Raw genomic sequence first — 22,941 nt, 5'->3', positions numbered from 1 at the left:
GACAAGGAGTTTTCTTGCTTAAAAAATTGAACTAACCCTTTAATGTTAAGAAGAAAAAAAAAAATGTAATTAGCTAATTTCGCCTTTGCTGTAGCTCCATATTGCAATTATAGCTCTATGCACAACACTTACAAGCACACAGTAAAAGACAGAACTACTTCTTCCCACGACATATGCTCTGACATTCAAAGTCCAGAGTGATTGCACCAAGGCAGACAGACAGACAAGCTTTGTGTCTTGTGGCCTGACTGGAGCACGTTCCTTACAAGTTGGCTCTTCATTGGATTTATATGGGAAGTTACTGTGCAGTGGTCTTAGCTTTGCTTATGACTGGCTGCATGCATTCCTTGCTCCAGATTTTAATTTCTGCTTCTTCATAGATCCAAAGGGCCACCCGAGTGCTAAGCAGTGTCTCAAACACTCACTACCTGAGGTCATAACAACATAATATGTTCTCCAGTGGTGATACGGCTTCTGAAGTTTATGTTTATGTTTTGTGCAAACTGAGAAATAAAACCACCATTTATACATCATGTGGATGTTGTTAACGTCACTTTGGAGGCCATTTCAGAATAATGCCATTCTTCCTAAAACTTAATGTTTTCTTATATTGGGACGTAATATTTTCATTTTTCCTATCCTTGATACTACGGCTCTGCATATGCTGGGAAACTAAACAGAAACAGTAACACTAAGTATATACCAGTAAATTCAGCTCTACACTGGAAGTCAGTCGTCCAACATTTTTAACAAACTGTTATCCTGGGCATGGTTTTGATCAGTGCCGTTTAGGGCTCTCCTAAACAGCCCTTGAAGAGGGCGTACATCCTTTCTTGGAGAATAGGGGTTCAACTGCACGAGTGCAAGTCATTCCACACCAGCAGGTCTGAGTGCTGAAGAACAGTCCCTAGTCACATGTAAATCACTTGAATAAAGACACTGAAATCAAACTACAAATTTCTCCAATATTTTAAGGAATTCACAAAATATGATTCCATGTGGAACCATAATATGTCTTGTTCCCCAAATGCGTGGATGAAGAACACTTTGACTTATGACATTTACTTTCTGTACTTGTGTTTTCTTGTTATCCCACATCACTTAGGAATTTTTTTCATACTTTATTCCATGCTGGCAGATTAAAAGATTTAGTACAAAACTAATAAAAAGGTAGTAGTATACCCATTCTGCTTGGCAACCTCTTGGAGCAATACTGTATATAATCCAATCCATACTTATTTATCCTACTTAGCAGAAGACATTTGCAAAATGTAGATGTCCAGTCTTGCACACTATCAAATGAAGCAATCATGATGTGTCTATCCCTTCAGAGGTAAGAAAACTGTTGGAGTCAATATCTTCCAGCAGGTGGTATAGAGAAAAGGAGAATGAAAAGGAAAATTTGAGAGAAAGATTAAGCTATAATCACTGCAAAAGTTTCTATAATGGAAAATCCAGCCACTGCTTTGCATGGTTCTATTCGATCTGATTTGTTCAGGTCGGCATTAAACAATATACGATTAAGCACTTGTCAGGCGAACTAATGAGTTTTGGATTGATTTCTGTCTTCTGCAATGCTACTAGCATTTTTGACAGGTATGATTTATAGGGCATTCTTTGGGCCTGTTCATGAGAAGAGCTGTTTATTTTGGTTGATGGACAAGGTTTCTAATGTTCCCAGTGGAGTGTGCAGATGGCAGGAAGGACAGTAATCTTTGAGACCATCTCTCAATGTCTAGGGTATGTCTCTTATAAATTTGTAATCAAGATCTCAAGAAACTAATGTGGGCAGGCTGCCTCTGAAATTGTTTTTGCGACCTTTGGCCAATGTAATGCTCCCTGAAAAATGTATGTCTGGTACTTTTGCTGTTTAGTAAATGGAGCTTGTATAGGCAATCAAGGAACTATACTTTCCTTTTTAACTGATGTGACATATATACACAGACGCAGAGTTTTACACATTTACAGTTCTATTCCCTCTGGCTTAGAAGACTTTTTTTTTTGTAATTTTTATGTCTATGGATATTTAGTGCACTAGTAGACTACGAGAAAAGCAGCCAGGCAGTCTGTGTTGGAAACCTAATAGAATCTGTAACGCGTGAAGATAACAAATCTAAGGAGCTGCACCACTGAATAATTTTTACTCTCATCTGCTCTTCTTTCTATTCCTCCTTTTTTTTTTTTTTTTTTTTTCCTATTTATCTTCCTTATAATTAGATTGTTCGGTCTTGGAAAGACAGGAATGTAGGCCAGATCTAAGCTGATATAGTTGCATTGACTGAAAAAGCTGAACCAATATAGAAAGAATATGCACCTTTCTTTTATAATTTTCTTAATTCTGAAGTCTAAATAATGAACTTTTTAAAGAGTGTGTACAATTCATCGAATAACATACGAGCAATTCCTGAAAGCTTAAGAGAAAACGACTGATTGTGGTGTGAATTTAAACATCTAAGATGAACTACTTTCACAGCTGTCAGATGGTGAATAATGGTAACACCATGCTAAGATGATTCCATGGTTCGACTCTAATTCCAATCCTGCACAGCTCAGTTGTCAAAAATTTGGTTTCCTAGCACTAGGAACCTAATAGGAGTTTGATTTTCAGAGAATTTAAGCTGCTGTCATATTTAACCTTAGGCTTACAAGTTTGAAGCCTTTGACCTGTTCTTTTATTCTCATCCTTTTGGCCTTTTCAGTTCTACTACTAAGTCCAATGATGGGTCTCTGTCTGCCCCCCACCCCCTCTCAAGTTTGAGTATCTCTTAAAATAAGCCCTAATTTTTCAAGAAGGACACTATCACTGTACCATTCTGCATGTAAGATAATCTGTTTATGAACACTGAACTACGAACACCGAATCCAGGTTAAACATAAGCAGAGATATAATGATGCTCTAATGGCTAGCAGACCCATTGAAGAGTTGAGTGACTCAGTTACCTCCATAGTCCTCTGACACTGTTTGAGGTGGGCTTCAGTGCATGAGACATCCATACAGGACAGACAGACAGAGATGACACATAGTGTATAGGACAGCAGTTCCTTTCTGGACAGGCAGCTGCCAGGCGGCCCAAATACTACTGGATGTCTGTGATTAAGCAGCTGAATCAAGCCTTGCATGTACCCCTGAGGAGCCTCCTACTTCATTCTTCTGCACTCTGAAAGTCATCTGGTTTCTATTCATGTCCCACTGTCTTACCCCAGCATAGAATCAAAAAATAACAGAATCATAGAATCAGAGACTGGTTTGGATTGGAAGGGACATTAAAGACCACCCAGTTCCAACCCTCCCACCATGGACAGGGGCACCTTCCGCTAGACCAGGTTGCTCAAAGCCCCATCCAACCTGGCCTTGTACACTTCCAGGGATGCGGCATCCACAGCTTCTCTGGGCAACCTGTTCCAGTGACTCACCACCCCCAGAGTAAAGAATTTCTTCCTAAAATCTAATCTAAAACTCTCGTCTTTCAGATTGAAACTGTTTTTTCTTATCCTATCTCTACACTCCCTGAGAAAGAGTCCCACCCCATCTTTGCTGTAGGCCCCTTTAGGTACTGGAAGCGGCTATAAGGTCTGCCCAGAGCCTTCTCTTCTCCAGGCTGGATAACCCCAACTGTCTCAGCCTCTCCTCATAGGAGAGGTGCTCCAGCCCTCTGATTATCTTCATGGCCACAAAAGCATATTGGTGACGGCAGCAACACTAGCAAGTGTGACAGCAGAGCTGACAGACAGGTCAGGGAAGAAAGCAAATGCAGAGAGGGCTGCCAAAGCAGCAGGAGCAGCCAAACTTGCATAAGTGACAAAAAAAGCCAGAAACATAACATTTTCCAAAATGCACCTACTGCTAAGGCCATTTACTACTGAGGCAACTTCTTATATCTTGCGATAGGTACCCATAGTATAGAGACAAATCAAGCTTAAAATGAGCACAGGACCAGAAAAGACTGTTAACATTCAAGCACTAACATCCAAACAGCCCTTTTATACATTCATTGGACATACTTGACTTTGTGCCAGAGTTGTTGCTTGGCTTAAATAGCATGCTTTACCCTTCTTATCTACAAGCTAAAATAGTTTGAGTAGTTTTACCTTCTCTTGGCCTCAGCTCAACAATGCAACCTCTTCTCATGGGATTTTATAGTCCAAGCATCCCTTTGCCCTCCCTTTAGGGAGACGCTAGGTCTCCCTGCTGATGCTCCAAGTCATTGGATTATATTACTAAGGCATCAAATCTCTGCTAAAACACTGTGACTTGCTGCAGCATATATAATCTTAGACTTGCTGCCTCATTATCTGTGAGCACACAGCTTATGGTTGGTTCGGAGATAGGCATAGCACGTCCTCAGAGCTGCCTGCGAATACAGTGTAGACATAGTGTCAGCCACCTCATTTACGAATTATTCAATCTTCCTTCTCTAAAGGATCATCACTAAACTTCATCCAGTTTTATTACTTTTTTTTTTTCTAAACCTGCATGTCAAAACTATCTATACAATTTCAGGTGAGTTCTCATCACAATTTTGTGTGGAGAAATTAATGAATCCTTACCTCTGCTGAAAATACCTCATGAAGCAATCACAGCTGCTTTTCCCGTGGCTGCATGCTGTTAAACACTCTCCTCCTATGATTGACGAGAATATCCTGATCTTTTTTTCCCTCAAGATGTTACTAAGCGATGACCTAGCAGTTTATACATTAAATTCTTGCTATTACTCCCTCAGCTCATGAGCTTCCATGTTGTCGTAAGAAATTTAACCATCTTTACCCTTGTCCACTACATTATCCATTTCTTCCAATGTGGTACCTAATTTTCACTCTGCACTGATGATGCCTTCCTCCATACCATCAGCAAATTTCATAAGCAATTTCCTATACTTCATACCAAGATTACTCTCAAAAAAAATACTAATGTGTAAACTCAGCCTCTGTAAGTAAGCTATGTCTAGCCTCATATCACCTCTTTTAATACAGTTTCTTACCTCTTTAAAGTTCTTGAATGAATCCCTATTTTCCGCTCCTTAACAGCAAATATCTTATGTGGAAACAACTAAATATGTTATTAACATTTAGCTCTACTGGATTGACCTTTTTTTTTTTTTTAACAAAGCAAATTCATTTTATTTGCAAAAGGTACATAGTTTCTCTACAAAAAAAAAAAAAAAAAAAAAAAAAAGAGTATTTATTTTTATGCCATATCTCCTCTATTTCGATAATTTGAATGTTCCATTGCTTGGAGACTCCTGAAGTAGTGTGTGCCACTCAGATCAAATTGATGAAAATGAAGTGCAGTGCGTAATTTCTTTCCCTTTTGTTAAATATGGGTATTGTGTTTGCTATTTCCATTTGTTATACATCATATCACCTAACTTAATTCAAGTGTTTGTTTCTAGCTTTGTAATTTTAGGTTAGTTGGTGACAGTGTCCATTACACCCATTGTGAGAATGAAACTAACGAGGCATTGGCTCTATCGCGTCTATGGTAATTTCAGGACCCATATCTTTATTATCATTCTGACCTTAATGTCAAAATTATAAAAAAACAAAGAAAAAAATTGCATCCAGTTTTAGGGCCAGTCCTGGGCTGACCGTGCTTTCTTTGGCCTTGAACAGTGAAAAATTAAGGACTGAGCTAGACGCCCCACACCCTCCCCATCACCTTTGCTCGCACGCTCACAGGAGGATGCCCCAGCTGTCTAGAGCTGCATACCTCTGCACTAGCAGCCGAATGAGGCAGATTTTTCTCCTGCAGGGTGGGAAGTTTTACGCCCCTCAATACCTTTGTGTCTGCTTTGGCTTAGCCGTAGTTTAAGCTAGCAAACACTTTGGAATCTAACTTGTTTGCAGCAAGTTCCTGCCAAAGTTCAGAGAGTTACTTCAGGACTCAGAATGAAAACTCAGATTGCCCTGCAATTTTATTGACTCCTGCAGTCAATAAATCTTCCCTTCCTCAAATGAGTGAGTGAGCACAGTACACAATCCATTTCTCACTACTGTTTTTCTTTGGTTTGATCTGTTAAGGGCAAAAGCTATTTTACTTCCTATTTGGCCCCCACAGGTTAAAAGGACAGATGAATTTGGGTGAAATAGTACAACTGTCACCTACTGGTTTCAAATGAGGCTCTGGGAAAGGATTACCCAGGACTTCAGGTGGCAGATGACTTTTTTTCTCATACTGCAGATCAAAAATTAATTTGTAGGAAGAAAAAAATGCTCTTGAAGAAAAACTAATAACTTTGATGGGATATTGTAGGTAATCTAAAGTTCACTTTTGGTCCTCAAAACCCTGCTGTTCACACCCAATAGCAGATGAATCAATCCCAGACTATTATGGATTATTATTACCTCTGTGTATATAGCAATAAAACCTTATGGGCATTACTGTTGTCTTCTCATTTCCCATCTGTGTCTTGCGTCAGTAAGCTGTACCAGTGACCTCTTCTATGATCACAGCCATTCTCTGTTTGTACTGCACTTGTGCGGTGAAAATAATGACAACTTTTTTTCCAAGGGCATTGGATGATATGACAATGAATAACATTGCATGGATCTAATTCAAAGTCCACTGAAGTAGCTGAGAATATTTCAGCCAAATTCAGCATGCACTCAATCAGGTGCTATAAAGGCCAAATCATTCTATTACAGAACAAATCTCACGATTAATTTATCCCCATTTGTGAGGCACCAAATCATATAGCAATCAGCCCTAATTTCTGCAAACAGATTTGTTTATTCATTTATTCATCATTCATTTTTCTTTCCATAATTTTCAGTCTTTGGCAGGTTCCCAGTAAAATTATTCAGTGCTTATTGCCTAGAATGATGTTCCGTGATTGCCCATCTGAATCATATGGCAAGGGTTTTAATCTGCCTGGTGGAATGACAGAAAGAGAAGAATAATGAATTGGGATTTGATTTTTTTTGTTTTGTTTTGGTTTGGTTTTATTATTTTTATTTTTTTCTAACTGATGAATCCCCTAAAAGTTTTCAGACTGGTGTGCAAATCCCTGGAGAAATTTAATTTACATAGATTACTATGTTAAATGTCCAAATATGACCTTTCTCTGTGGCCTTTCCTGGAACTTCGGAATTAGGCAATGTACTATAGGCTGTGTCCATCCTGGTAAATTAAATATTTCTGGTACTGGTCTTTGACAGTGAGGCCAGCAGGGAAGGGTCAGCCCACGTTCACACAAGTAGCATTTCTTACTGTCCAAAACTAAGTGGCTCTATGCAGAGCACCAATTGAGTTTGATTTCTCACCCAGGAAAACTTCCAGGCTGTTACGGGACATGACACAAGGAAAAAATTTTACAAATATACAACTTAAAAGTTCAAACTCCAGAATCTGGAAATACTCTTTGGCAACCAAAGCCTCAGAGTCCAGCGAAACACAGGCTGAAAACTGTGCCGTTAGATGAATAAGCAGTTTTACTGAAGGTCAGAAAGGGGTGGTGGGTCTGTGCACATTCACGTGTATAATTTGGTCATCTAATGTCAACTTTTGTCTCAACTCTCTCTGTTTATAGCTAATGGAGATAAAAATGTGCCTCCAGACACTCATTTGGGAAACCTACACAATGTGAAGAGGTTTGGTGCTTTTAAGTAGGTGAAAGCCATGAATAATTTGGTGATATGAGACCTGGAAAATTTTACACTTCTTTTAAAAGATCAAAATATCTCTCATTCAGGTTTTCTCATTCTTCTTCTTTTTTTTTTTTTTTCCCAAACCTCTCTATCTATTTCCAATTCCCAAGTTTATAAAATAAATTTAACTTGAAAAGACTCAAAGTAACACATGAAATAATTTGAGCACATATATATAATGAAGATATCAGGCTAATTCTCATGGCAAGGATAGGGAAACATAGGTGCGGTTTCTCTGGGGAAGCTGTGAAATCTCCAGCGTGGGAGGATTTTAAGAACAGGCTATGCAAATATCTATCTGAAAGGCACTGTCTGAGCTGGTATTTTTCTGGGGCAAAGGAAGGGAGCAGAAGACCTATTGAGACCCTGATTATCTTATTATCTAGGAGCCTAAGGTTTCATAGATTTACAGTTGTTAAAATCTTATGACTGGAATTTCATGTCACCCTCCTGGACAATAGGCAATCAGGTGAAAGTAGAGATAATCAAATTAGAGGTTTCAGTTTTGATAAATGTATACTTAACCCTATTTTGTCAAAATACAAAATGTCAACCATTATTTTAACTGATATTTTGCATAATGTAATATTTTAGTACAGAATTGTTTAATATGACCTTCTCCTGTGATTTTTATGTTAAGATCTAAAAGCGAATAAAAGAAATGTTTTATCTATAGGTGTTAAATTCGTATTATTTTATAGATAGGGAAACAGAGGCAATGAGAAAAAAGTAAAACACTAGTTTTGAAATCCCCAGGAACACCATAAAGCCACGATTTCATCTGTGTTTTCAAGCATTAACTGCCTGTTTGTACTCATGTTTGATGTCAATAATCTGAGCCAGTAAATTACTTTGACTACAAATTGTGAATCCAGTTTTGACAACATACGGAGTCCTATGTTCCATTAATATGTATAAAACAAAATATTTGGATATCCAAATATCATCATGGGAGAATGAGACCTAGAGATCAGAGGAACATATACAGTTTTTATTTGCTGACATAAATTAAATCCCTTTCAAAGAGAGCTTGAAAATCTGTTCCTGGCCTTTGTGATTCAGCAGCAGACTCAGAACGTTGACCCTGATTATCTCACATTTTAACCAGAAGACACGCTACCTCTCACATTTGATCAATTCCATAACATGTCACCTCAGTCATAGTTCCCATCTTCTAATTTAAACTCTTTGCAGTGTAATCTGCTAAAACCATTATTTTCTACTGGAGTAAAATCCTTTTTTGTTATTCATTTTGGGGGCTCTGCAGAGTTAAAAAGAAGAATTTCATGTGACCTTCAAGATGGAAGGTCTCGTTGGATTTGCCACCTGCTCCATTGATGCCAACGGACCAACTTTTAAGGTGTTCAGAATATATTTTGATAGTGAGTATAGTTTTAGCAGAAATTTAATCAACTTGCCCCTGTTAAATATTTATCCAATTATGCAAGTGACAAGCAAAAAATGAATGAATCCCTTTTAACGTAATATAAAATAGCACATAGCAGAAGGGAATTTTATCATTAAAGATATAATGAGATCATGAACACCTCCAAAGGGGTGAGTTAATCAAATAAGGCCATAATATGACAAGCAGCCTGTCAGAAGAAATTCTATTTGCTGCAGTATGTGAGTTGCATTTGAGTTAATAATTGAGTCGCGTAACCATTCTACCAACCTTGTTAGAGGATGTCACACTCAGCTTCGCTGATGAAGTAGGACAAAAGTAGATTGTATGAAAGGGGAACTCCAAGAGCTGATATTGACAGTGGGTGTAATTACAGGAATTGCTGACAGTTACAGATACAGACCTTCCCCCCAGGCACGTAATGTGTGTTGCATTGCACTCCGTTCTCCAAAATAATTGTAACCCACGCACACTAAGTATCGATATATGTACACTCAAAGAACTAGTGGTGCAGAGAGAACAGTCTGAAGCACATGGCGGAGGAGACTCAAGACTTTTGTTTTTCTTTTGAAAAGGAAGAGTTTAAGGCCATGTCCTTAGCTAGTCCGAAACCTTACAGCTCCATTGACTTCAGCTGAGCTCTGATGATTTACACAGGTTAATGCTCTGTCTCACAGTGTGTAATCTTTTCCCATTAATGTTTACCTGCTGTGCCATAATGACTACAAAACACCCGACAATAGCTAGACAGTGGGTGTGCTGTGACTGCCACTTACTACCCGAATCGTAATCATGCTACTGGTACCTTGTGCTTCCTCCATTTATTTGTTCTATCCATCTGGTGTCCCTCCTACATAGACTAAGAGTAGATACTGTCTACAAGTGCCGTTCTCGTCCTACATTGGGAACAAAAATAGCATTGCAATACCAATAAGCAAAAATTAGCACATGATTTCTAACAGCAACAACACAGTAATATAGAAGCTCTCTCCCTCCAGGAGTTCAAGGCACCTGGACGACTTCGTGAGTGGTGTTTTGTAGAAGATTAAACATAAGGTAGTAAAAGAGCAAAGGATTAGCTTGTGATTATACTATTGGCAGATCTTCTTCCAGCTGTAAAAGAAAAAAAAAAAAAAAACGATGAGGAACTTTGTATTATTATTAAGCTTAACTTCACTGCAGGTAATAAATGCTACCAAGTCTAAAGCTGTACAGAAGCTGTCATAATAAATCCCGAATCATGGCAAAATTCATTAAAATTCATATTTTGTGGACTCCTTGAAAAAGAACCAAATAACTGCTGACACAGTTTGCTAGCTTTGGATAAGTTTGTCTTTTGAAAAATTCAAGAATTCAAGCAGAAGGAACCCTCACAGATTTAAGTTTAAAATCATGTTCACTTGTCTACAGTGACCTATCTTACTGACCATTGTACTGACCATCTTACTGATCTTGTGATCTTCATATAAGAACAGAGGACATGAGAACGCTGCCTCTGAATCTTGCTCATCTGAAACTCAGCTTCTTCTAAAAACAATCGTTTTCCAGGAACTAAGATGTGGCAGTCATATTGTATCTGAAATGGCTTAAAGAAGAAAATGCTGTCATAGCAGTGGGCAGAAATAACACTAGCAACCATAACATAGGCATATATATAATAAAAAAGAAATAAAAATCAATGTTCTATATTGGATTTCAGATGATCCCTACACAAGACTGTCTTTACCACTTATCTTGTGATTCTACCATAAACCCATAATTCACTATTTGTTCCCCAGTTTACTGAGCCTTGCAACATTTTATTTGTGAATCAATCTCCACCTGTCAGTTCAGAACAGCCGTGCTTCACTTCCACCATCCTTTGTCTCTATCTATTCATAGTACCTTTAATATAAAGAAAGCCTCTCTTATGAGTTACTGCTGTGCTTGCTACAATGGGACACTCACCTTGGTTGAAGACGCAGTTTATTACAAACAACATCAGAATGTCCTGACCTCCCTGAATAGTTAGTAAAGAGTGCTTTCAGGACACCTACAACATTGTCCCCAAAAAGGAGGACCCCCGTCTTCTGTCAGATGGAGCTAAGAGCTGCTCAGTATGTCTGCTTCAACTCCTCGCTAATTTTGCATTGTGACACTTTGCTGATTTTATTTCATTAGTAAAATATACATTAAATCAACCTGGGAGTTGTTTAAGTATCTGACATGTGCAAATAGGTCTTTTGTATCCTTCAGGAAAAGCAAACGGCTTCAGAGAGGAACATTGAGTAGCACCCAGTGAAATCATGCAGCAGATGAAATGATGGAATTGAGGGAGATGGCTTTGCATTAAGATGCACCTCCTGTGATTAGGCATACAAGATGCTTAAACACTGAATGAGCTTTTGCAAGTTCAGGCTAGAAAAGATCCCATAAAGAGGCAGTGGTTTTAGTCTCAGAAACTGGCTGAATTACCCTAGGGTCTGAAAGCCCAGGTGTGGCAGGTAGAAAACCATCAACCCATATAGAAAACCATCAACCACAATAAAAAGACTTTGTCATATAACCCAATAAGGGGAGGGAGATGGCTTTGCATGGGTCCCTCCCATAAGGAGGGACCTCAGCACCTGCTTGCTCAAACTGTGCAAGTTCTCAAGTATCGTCCAAGAAACTCGGGCTGTGATCTGAATCTGAGCTGAGTTCAATTTAGGTATCTGTGAGGTACATTTCTAAGTTATTTTTTTTAGTCAATGGAAAGAGATAATACAATCCTAATGGTGTTTAGGGCACAATTTAGATGAGTAGCCAGTTCGTGATGGACATTTGTGGCAGGAAAGGATTCAGCAGGACCGACTGCCCTGGCAAGCTCTCCACTGACAATAAAGACAACTTCACCATCCAGCACAGAAGTGGATACTTATATAGAGGCACCTAATAGTGGAAATTTTAACCAAAATCTAAATCCTACTGACTGGGGTTTTTTTAGGGGCAGGTTTTATGGCTTTGGTGTTGTTTTTTGTTTTTATTTTTCATTTCATAAATAAGATGAGTATTGCATGTAGACTTCTGCAGACTAAGGAGGCCCATTTGAGAAGACTTTGGGAATGATTCTCTTAAAATTACTTAGCATCTTAAGCTGGCTGAGTCTTCCCCATAGGAAAACCTGTTAACCGTAAGGCTATCAAAGTCAGAAGCACCATGTGTCATTCCTGACAAGCGAAACCAACTCACACAGGTTGTCCTAACAAATACTAGGGCAGGATAGCCGTATATCAAAATAGGATATCAAAACGGGATATCAAATCCTACCAGGTGCTCATCAAATCCATGCTAAATCTTCAGTACAATTGGTACAAGCACATCCCCTGTTTCAGATATAAGGTTTCAGTTGCTAATAAAGCTGCCTATGAACTTGCACATTCAGTAGGCATTCTGGCAGAGTACTACAGCATGCCGGCACAGAAGGCTGTACAGCAGAGCTATAAATAAGTGGGACCTTGCTTCCAAGAAACACTGACACCTAGACAGCTCGCTATCTGTAATTTAACAGAGTACATCTTGAGGACCACATCTTATGTCCTCATCTTCAGACTGGGCAGGGACAGGGGAGAGAGTACAACTGGAAGTGAATCAAAAGGAGAAGACACTTTCCCGACCAAATAAACAAATACAAAAGAAATAGAATAGAGAACATGGGGCGTAGGGAAATTTAGATTAATTATCTAATGGTGGGGCTCTAGAAGAGACAGCTGATAATTTGTAGCACGCTTCCTTTGCAGTCAATGTATAAGAAAGGCATTCTGGTCACATTTCCTGCAAATCCATATCTGATTTTTTTTTTGCCTGTACTTAAATTAGATGAATTTCAGGTTTTGTAGGTAGTCCCTATATTTCAACTCCCCTTTGCTTGCTTATTCGTTTATTGCTTTGTAGGTACAAACTTCTTCAGAACAAACTTTTGAAAGATGACAGGACTTTGAAACCCGGGCAGTCAGAATCCCTTTGAGCTGTGTATTTCCTGATGGCCCTCAAAGCATTCTAAATGCTGCAGAAGGTGAGGGGCAGAGGTGAAAGAATGCATTTTTTTATGTATCATTAACTTCTCCTTCCTGACTTGGAATGGATCACCTCTGTCATTTCAGCAATGTTGCTAACAGCGGAGCGAATTTTTTACCTATGTCATAAGTATTTGAAGAAGCAAAATTGCAATTCTAGTCCTGATGCCATTGTGCTGCTTTGAAGAGCTGTGGTACAGATAGGGCTATTGTAACAGAATTACAATTCTGTAGGTATAATAGTGTCTGAAACACAGGCCTGCGTAAGTATCTATCATCTCACTCAGTAACAGAGTGCAGAGACAGATATTGCATAAATTCTTAATACCTATTAAAAAACAGATTTTTGGAGTTTGTAAGATTTTTTGTAAAACAGATGGTTGAGTTCCAGAAAAGGAAAATTTCATTTTTTTCTGGTACTTTGGAATTCTTTTCAGGAAAGGGAAGATACAATGCTTCTGTTTAAAAGATTTAGGGAACTGTAACAGATGTACAGACTTAGATGAAGTCACATTCTCACAAAAATACTGGAACAAATAACTCAAAAGTTTGTAAGCATCTAGAGGATAATAAGAGAAGAGCAACAGCCAATTTACATTCATCAAAAACAAATCATGTCAAACTAATCTAATTCTTACTATGACAAGGTAACTGGCTTTGTGCATAAGGGAGAAACAGGAAATGTCATATACTTTGACTTTAGCAAAGCTTTGACACTGTGTTACATGAAGGACAGAAAAAAGTTTGAGAAACATTATCTAGGTGGAACTCTAGAGAGTGGGGTTACATAGCTACTGTCAAAACATCAAAATTAGATAGGTGCTCTCACTCAATACAGTTGGCTATTTAGGATTCTGTCTAACGTCTGAAACCGTTCATAATTTCGTACACATTTTGGATGAAAGAATAAAAAGTATATTCATTGCAGCCACAGAGGGCACCAAGGTGAGTGCCTGCAGACATGGTGGGGAAGAAGACTAGAATTCAAAACAATTGGAGACAAGTGGAGAAGAAGTACAGTGCCATTCAGGAAGACAAACGTAAAGTGAAATTCTTGGAAATACAGAACTGCACACATACCAAAGTGGATTTCTGGCCTGGCTGAGGTGTTGCAGAATAGGATCTCAGTGATATTACAGATGAACAAGAGTCACAGCTGAACTTGAGTTGAAAACCTTGTGCTTGTGCACAGAAGGCACAGTAATTTGGCAGGATGGGCACTGTTTCTAAAGGACCCTCAAAAGAGACTGATTCGGTCAGGTGCAGAAAACATGACCCAGGAGAAAAGTTTAAATTAATTAAGTTCATTTAATCTAGAGAAAATAAAAATTGAGGGAAAATGTGGAAATGATCTTCAATGGTAAAAGATAGCTAGAGGAAAGAAATAAATTCGTTTCTGGGTCTACTGTTGTTAAGGCAAGGAGTTATAAAGAAAAGAAGATTAAAATCCAAAATCAGAAAATGTTTTCATCACTGAAGATTTTTAAGAACACTTAGACTAGCAGTTGTCACAAAAGACATAGCTGAGCCTCTCTTTATGAAAGGAGATGGACTACATGACCTCTTGGTGTCCCTTCTAGCCACATTTGCTTTGATTTCTCCAAGAAAAAACTATATTTCTTTCTCTGAAAGATAAACCTATCCTTAACTGAAGCACAAATACACTAAAAGTAATAACTGTATCTCCTTAGGGTTCACGAAATACACAAGTGCAACTGCTGTAAAGTAAAACACTTGATGAGATAGGAGCCATCTCACACATAGATGAGAATTGTGAATGGGAACAGAGAACGTCAAATTAAACATTTTTAATGTGGGAATTGGTACTTTTGATGAAAAAAGGTATTAGGAAAGTACACCATGCGAACCCTAACAGTATAATTTCATTAATCACATTGAGTCACTGATATATCACATTTACTGATTGCTTTCTATAAGACCATGATACCTGAGAATGGGGCAAGGGAGAATTAGTGTTCTCTCTATAATCCTGAGAGATGCAATAGAGACTCAGGAGGGAAAGGTTCATATAACATGTGGAGTTAATTTGCTTTCATTGTTATTGCTCTGTCTGCTGGAAATCCTGTTTGGAGGAATGTAATATGCAACCACAGATCTGGCTCCATAACTTTCCAAAACATATTGGCTTCTCGTCAACTATAATGAATTATTCCACTGCTACTGTCCTTGGCAGCTGTGATGCCCTCCACTCCTAGGGGCAAAGAACACATCTAAGCAAGTATGTCTTGGCTGAAAATTCAGATAGATTCAAGAATGGAAGGAAGACACTGCGAAATTGCTCACATTTTTTTTTCTCCAACTTGATATTAGCTAAATTCCAAAGGACAGACCCCTTCCCCCAACTCTCCCTTATCTGCCTCCCCCCTCCCCCCCCCCCAAAAAAAAAAACAAAAAACAAAAAAAAAAAAAAAACAACCAAAACCAGAACAAGCTATATCCCTAAAAATACAGTGGTTGTAGGAGAGTGTCACACCGGCGGTCTATTCCCATTTTGTACCATACTTGAGTAATTATGTAGACTGAGAGGTACAGCTTCCTTTAATCCATATAACCCTGTCTTCTGCTCAAATGGCAAGTATTTACAAGTTACATATCTCAGTCTCACACTAGGCTTCACATACAGTCAATGGAAAAAACAGGCATCTCTGGAGGTTGAGTCATCTATCCCGGCTTAGACATCCATCTTAAAGTGGGATGAATTACTCTCTGGAAATATTCATTTAGTTTTCTGATGGAGTATACAGTGACTAGTTCAGACTCAGATGCTTAAGGTATGACCACTGTATCCTTCTCAGAGTTTGATGCACTCAAGGCAAAAAAAGTTGAATCTGCATTGATTAATGCGCACAGCTCATTTTAGAGCATAAAGCAAAGAATGTAAGTGTAAGCGCCAGTTATCATTGGCCAGATATAGAATTGCATTTCCAAAATTGAAAATATTGCAATTTAATGATGAATAATGATTCAAAGTAATGTGAAGGGATCATCTCACAGGATTTTAGAGACTTAGTAAACTTCTACTTTAAACATCCAAGGTGCTTTCGTGTATGACAGAAGCTAGAATAATCAAATAATAGCAGAAACAAAGTTCCAATAAAAATTATGTTTAAGAATTCCCATATCAACCACATTAAATATTTAAATGTGCTGGTAGCTTTTCAGAATCCAAACAGTCTTTCAAAGAATTGGAATTTTATTGCTCCACTTTTTAACCAGTGTGTCAGTTCAATAGAGAAGATTCCCCGAGATGCCCATTGCAGCTTTGTCTTGGGGATTAATTAAAGTTTGATGAGGTATTCTTATGGCAATCAGGCTTTCAAAAATGAATTTTAAGGACGCACTAGAACCATTATATTAAGGGGCTAAACAGGTATGTGACGTCTTTGCAAAATGTAAGGATTACACATATGATACATCCTTATGGTCAGATTCAACTCTTGGTTATGTCTGAGTAAAGTTTTTACTTCATTATAAAGATTAATTAAATTCAATATGCCATGGTGTAAATTGGGATAATAGTCTGCCCTTCCTTAAATCTCTTTTCCTTTCACTTTTTTTTTAATAGCACAGTTAGAATATAAGCAACAGCACAATTTATTTCATAGACGTTGATTGTTGCAGGGAAAGGTGTTAGCAAAGTTGCTGGGTCTTTGGGTTGCTGCAAGATGCAAGCCCAATGTATATTAAACATGAGAGATTTTTACCTTTTCACTTCCATATAATGTTGTTTCATCAAAAATGAAATGCTTCAGAGAAGAGTGGTTTCTCATGGGAGTGGTGTCAGGGCTTAAGTTTTGCTTGCGCCCAACCTCAGTGCATTAATTTCTCACTAAATTTGACAATACACAATTATTTGGTGGAAAAAAAAAAGGGGGGCGGGTGGGAGGAGGGGTCGACGGGTTGTTGCTTTCATCTCCTGAGTTTAGGCACACAAACAGCTTAGTCAGCAAACTTAGCAGGGCAGAGATTTTCATAAACGTGAAGAAGAGAAAGGAGAGGTGGCAAAGTGTAACACGGGGCACAAGTACCCTCCTAAAGCATTGGCGACGGTAGTCCGGACAGCAGAGCTGCCATGAAGCGGTTCGTGTCTCGGTCTCTGATTTTCCCGATGCTTTAGTGACAACAAACGTGGTTTAAATTTCAGATAACTGTCCTTGGAAAAGAATGAGTGGTGAGGGTAGGAAAGATGCTGGACACCCTTCAAACAGTGATTAAATGATAACTTGATTATCACTGTAAATCTAAGTGCGTAAGAAGGGCCGAATTAGCTCAGGCCAAATGCCTGCCCAGCGTGCTACCTGGTCTCCGACAGCATCCAAAAGCAGATGGATAGGAAAAATTAAAATCAAATAGAAGCCTTTTTTCCTCAGAACATCTTCCAGCCTCTTGAGAGCTGCTGCTCTGCTGCGCACTGAGCAGAAGATACTGTCTTTCATTTAACAGTCCCGGCCTGATTTGTTTTCCATTCATTAATATCTCCAACCACTTTTAAATCCATGCAAATTTTGAACACCCGCAATGTCCACAGCAAGCAGGTGTAAAGCTTAGCCATGGCAGTAAAACAGTTATCACTTAACAGCCCTATGTCAGAGTTGCCAATAGCAATCCCGTAGTCGCGGGGTTTAATATGGAAGGCGAGGTATAGAAAATCAGCCTCGCGCTCCACCGGACTTTGAGCAGATACAAGAACAAAGATAATTCGCACCTTGGGGCAGTGTGCTGGGAGTCCAACTGTGAACCCCGGTGAAAAACTCTGTAAAGCCCCGGTGTTCTGTATTAGGTGGGATTTTAAAGTATAGTGCTTTGAAGGGCAGCCTGAGCTTCGCTGCCAGCTGCTAGTGCTAACCACTTCAAAAACTAGCTGGGGTCTGTCTGGGGGCGACAGACTGTGTGCGGGATAGACATATCCTCAGGAGGAGGAACCCAAGGTTAGATTTGGGCCATCACTCTTACATTGTAAACTCTGGTCTACTGACAACTGGAACGGAAAGCATTCATTCATTTCAGTTAAATCACCAAAAAGATATAAGAAAAGGTAATAACACACATCTATTGCTGACCCAAGTCCCATTCATTTTGGCAATATAAAAGCAAAAGGCTTAAACGTATTAATCTGTGATCCTCTGGCACTTCAAGAGTGCCTGAAACATCCATTCTTAGAAGCATGAAGTTGTCAATGGCTGATCTATGTCTTGTCAATTCTGAATCAGAAATAATGAGGTAAATCAGTTACACCTAGGTTGGCGCAAATCTTTTTTTTCTTTTCTCCTTTGGAACCAATTACCAAAGTAACTCTGAAGCAGCTAATGTGATATACAGTCTTTCCAATCAGCAGATTTTCCAGGAGCATCAATCAGTCAGCTGTCTGCAGCTCTGAGATGGAGCTTAACTCTCTCTAAATGAATAAAAAGAAACCATCTGGAAGACACTTTCCTCCAGAGCAAGAAGCAAAGACGTGCTGACTGTTAGCTGCTGCCATTGCAGAGCATTTGTGAAACTCCAAGAGCAATGGAGGTCATTTCACATCTTTGCCTGTGTGCTTCCAGCCCCTAAGTTGAATTTCACTATGATCTTTGTCTCACGTGAGTTTCTGCTTTGCTGGTTGGGAAGTCCTACCTCGAGGAGTGTCAGAAGTGTGGTGTGGAGGACACAGCCCAGATGCAAGGAGAACACTTCGTGGTAAATCCCAGCTCCGCCCATTCCTGAGCTGCGGGGAAACCACCAAGAGACCCACTTCCAAACCAGCTCAGGGCAGACCAGTGAGCTCGGGTAAAATCCAAAGAAACCTTGAACGAAAGCAAGAAATAAGGGAGGGGAAATGGAGCAAGGCTGACAGGGCATAAATAACAATACTGCGGGAGACAGAGCCTAATTTCTGGATGCCAGAGTGACAAATGTAAAATACATACCTTGGCAGACAGATAGATAGGCAGAGGCTGTTCACCTGCTGCTCTGCCACAAAATAAGGCTCCTCTAATGGGAAATGAACTTTCTCCAAAACAGTTTCTTAGGTCTCTTGCCTCTGGGGTGCAAGAGCAGCTGGGAAAATCTCAGCACCATCTTTTGAGTAAAGGGGGCAACAGAACAAAACGCTTTTGCAGGGTTTTGCAAGGAAACTGAAAATGTACCGAACTACCACCAACTATGTATTGTCACAATATTTAGTTTTATTGCCCTCATATAAATGTGCATGGTTTCATAGGCACTTCTTTTCAGACATTTTCTAGAGAAAATGTATTCTTCTATCATAACATGCCAGAAATGAGTTTCGTCTCACACAGTTCTAGCAAGAAGCTAATTTTGCTTTAAGTGAGTATGTTCAACTAAAAATTAATGGCCACTGCATGCGAAGCAGTAGAAAAGAGGTGAGACTTTCACTGTAAAAGCTCCTGAAGGTAACATAAAATGGACAAATGTTCCTATTAGGCTTATCACACTTGGAAGATTTCAGAGAGTCAGCATAGATTGATTTCCTCTTGGCACTCAGCCTGGACATTTAGATGGACATTTAAAAGATTCACAATTGAGACAGTTTTGACTCCTCAAAAAAAAAAAAAAAAAAAAAAAAAAAAAGTATACGATTGTAAGTGGATCTTTTCCTAAACCAAGTTGACTGAGCAGTTTTATTGGACTACCCTCTATATTAATAGAAGCTTCTCATATGAAAGTCATGTAAGTGACATTGTAGCTAGCTGTCCCTCTTTTTGATATTTTCCTCTTATTTGTGTGTACTGCAGTAGACACACTTAGAAATCATATTCTACATTTCAGCCATCTTTCACTTTCTGTTGCAAAATAACATAGAACCTAACCAAGGTAGGAAAGAAATGATTAGTCTAAATTTCCTCCTTAAAAGTGAGAACAATCAAAGTTTTTTTCCTTAAGGAAAATAATCATCCCTGTTGAGAGAGTAGGGTGCAGACAGGATGCTACAATGGTCCATTTAAACACATCCCACTACCCAAAATGATGCACATGTTTTAAAAACACTCCCAGGTGTAAGTCAGGTTGGTTTCTGAGGCCGGGAAGATCTGTTTTTTTATGCTACAGCCTAGCTTAGTCTGTGGAGGGTCAAACTACCACTTTGCCTTTGCACTTCACTGAACCCCCAGGACTTCAGCTGGTCCTCTGCTCCAACACAAACCACAGTCTTAGGAACATACACTTTTAAAAAATACATTATTGATTTTTTTTATTTTGCTTTTTCTTCTTAGAGGACATGTTTCGTCAACACTACGTGTTGGAAAGTATTGTTATTCATTGTTTTTTAGATCACTGTTTAACTAACTTTCACGAATTTGTAGTTCAATGGATTTGCTAAACACAAACCTCCAGTTACCAAAAGGTTTGTTTGTTTTTTTTTTTTCAGGAGGAGATGTTTTACTTTTTCCTGAAGGGTTTTGCTCACTGCTGTTAAAATGTACCTCAGGAGTAAAGACTGACATTATTTCCAGCAGATGCGTAATTAGGAGCGATGACCCAACTGATATCTCGTACCATGTTTCAGAGGGAATGACTACATCTGATTTATACCCATAGTTTCTTGGTTATCACCATGATCAAACTTTTTTTTTGCCAAAACTCACCCACTCCAGGATTTTCCTCCATGGCGTTTAACCAAGAACCTTTTCTGTAGGGCTGCAAATGAAACAACATTGCTCCTCGCACAACACTATAACTAAAGTCAGCAAACTGTCAGCTGTGGCAGATTGCGCCTGGTCTGTATAATTGAGTTTGATTAAGAGTTTTGTTGCCATCGCTGGTTTTATTCCATTCCCATGTAAACATTTCACATCTTCTCAGTGTTAAATATTATTTTGCTTTGTTTATTTGGTAGAGCTGACACAGAAGATGAACATTCGAATATAGAATTAATGAACATTGATGTCATTGTGTTCAAAGGAACATAAGGTTGGGAGGGGGAAAAAAGGCATTCTAATTATTGGAGTGGTTGGTGGGAGTTTATTTTACAAACACTATCATTATGCTGACAACAGTGTAGCAATATGTTCCAGAAGGCTTTTGTTACTTCCAGGAATAGGAAGGATGGAGCATGGATGTTGGTTTGTTTTTTTTTTTTTTTTTTTTTTCATTGCAGAAATTCTTTCTTGGGGTCACAAGCAGACCTGGCTGCCTGCAAAAAATAAAAAAGGGGGAAAACAGAGTTTCTGCTTCCTGGTATCTCACCACCATTTGAATAATGTAAATTAAGTGGAAACAATCCAAATCAGGAGCAGGGCTACTTTGAAGTTTGGAGCCTTGAAGGATGCTATCAGAGCAGAAAGACGTTCAGGGCTCCATGCAGTCACTCTCATGTACGCGCCCACTTCCACGTCAGATGAAATACCCACAGTGCGACACATCTGAAACAGAACACAGCGCGAAGTGAGACCTCTTGAAGCAGCATCCGGAGGCCAGGTGCCTCTGTTCCCTGAATTTGTTGCAGCAGAAATGGATGTTGGATCTCTCCTAGTTGGTAAGGAGAGGAAGATGAGTTTGAAAACATCTGTAGAGACATCCTTAGACTCCTAAATTAAGAAGATAGCATTTTCTTCTAAGACTTTGAAAGCTTTGTCTTCCTTGAAAAGGCAAACACTTCCTCAAAAAAGAGTTGTTTTAACAGTAGTTCACTTATAAGTTGTGTGTCTGTGTCTCAGTATCACAGGAGGATCCCACCCAAACCAGAAACATTTCTTTCAACAAAACTACTGTGATCTTCTTTGTAATGAAAAAAAAAAAAAATAAAAGTGGCCATCTGGGATTTCTTAGAAAAAGTAATTTTTCCTTTCTAAAGTGGAAACTTTAAAATACATTGAAAGAATTTCCAAGGATGTGCCTAACTTACAATTTTTTTTTTTTTTTTTTTTTTGCATGTGTGTCAGGAATTAAAAGATCGCTGGCAAATATGTGTGGAAGACAAACAAACTGCTCAATCTTAAAATTTTCTATCAAAAATAGTCAACAACTGTTTTCAAATTAATTGCTCTCCAGTGATGTCTGTGCCTAGCTCACCAGAGTCCATTTTCTACCCTCCTGAATTATGGCCAGGTCTTGCAAAATATACTCTGCTAAACACTCCATTGAAGCTACAGGAATTATTTGCATAAATTAATACCCGTCTCTTTTTTGTGTTTAAAAAAAAAACTAGGTATATTACAGTGCTGTAGAAATAAACCTTACCAAATTAATTCCTATAGTATTGTGGCTGAATAAATGGCACGCTTACCTCAGTGGCAGCTCCATTACACCCAGGTTGGGGTCATACTTTCTCGTTAATGAGGTGCCTATAACAGGGCCCAAAACAGGATAAATAGTGAGGGGGTCTTCAATCAACTGAAGTTTTTTCTCATATCAGTGCACCGCAGACATATCTAGTTAGCTTTCCATTAGTGTTAATCAAGCACGTTACTTGTGCATCAGCCGGGAGTTAAACCTTAGCCTGCACTTTTGTACCATTCGGAGTCTTTGATTTAATTTCTTACACTGAGTATCAATTCACAGATAGGTCTAAATTGATTTGTAGTTATAGTGCTTAGGCCACTGTAATTGATATATGATTAATCAATAGCTATGCTGTAATTCATCAATGTCACATTTATGAACTGCATGCTAATTAATTAGTTCTCTGCCTTGACGTTTTAAGTGTATGAGAGTTCACATCTTGATTATTATTTGTATTTTCAACTATCACAGTGTAAACCCGGGCAAGCATGGCGTGACTAGGTGCGACAACCAAGGATGCACCAAGGAAATCCCCACAGGGATGGCAGGTAGGAGCGGTTTGATACTCCAAGATGTTCTCTTTGACCCAGCTACTATTCACACCAGTCAACACGG

Source organism: Vanellus vanellus (assembly GCF_965231255.1).
Source record: "Vanellus vanellus genome assembly, chromosome: Z".
In the NCBI taxonomy this organism is placed as follows: Eukaryota; Metazoa; Chordata; class Aves; order Charadriiformes; family Charadriidae; genus Vanellus; species Vanellus vanellus.
Note: the sequence above shows the minus strand (reverse complement) of the source record.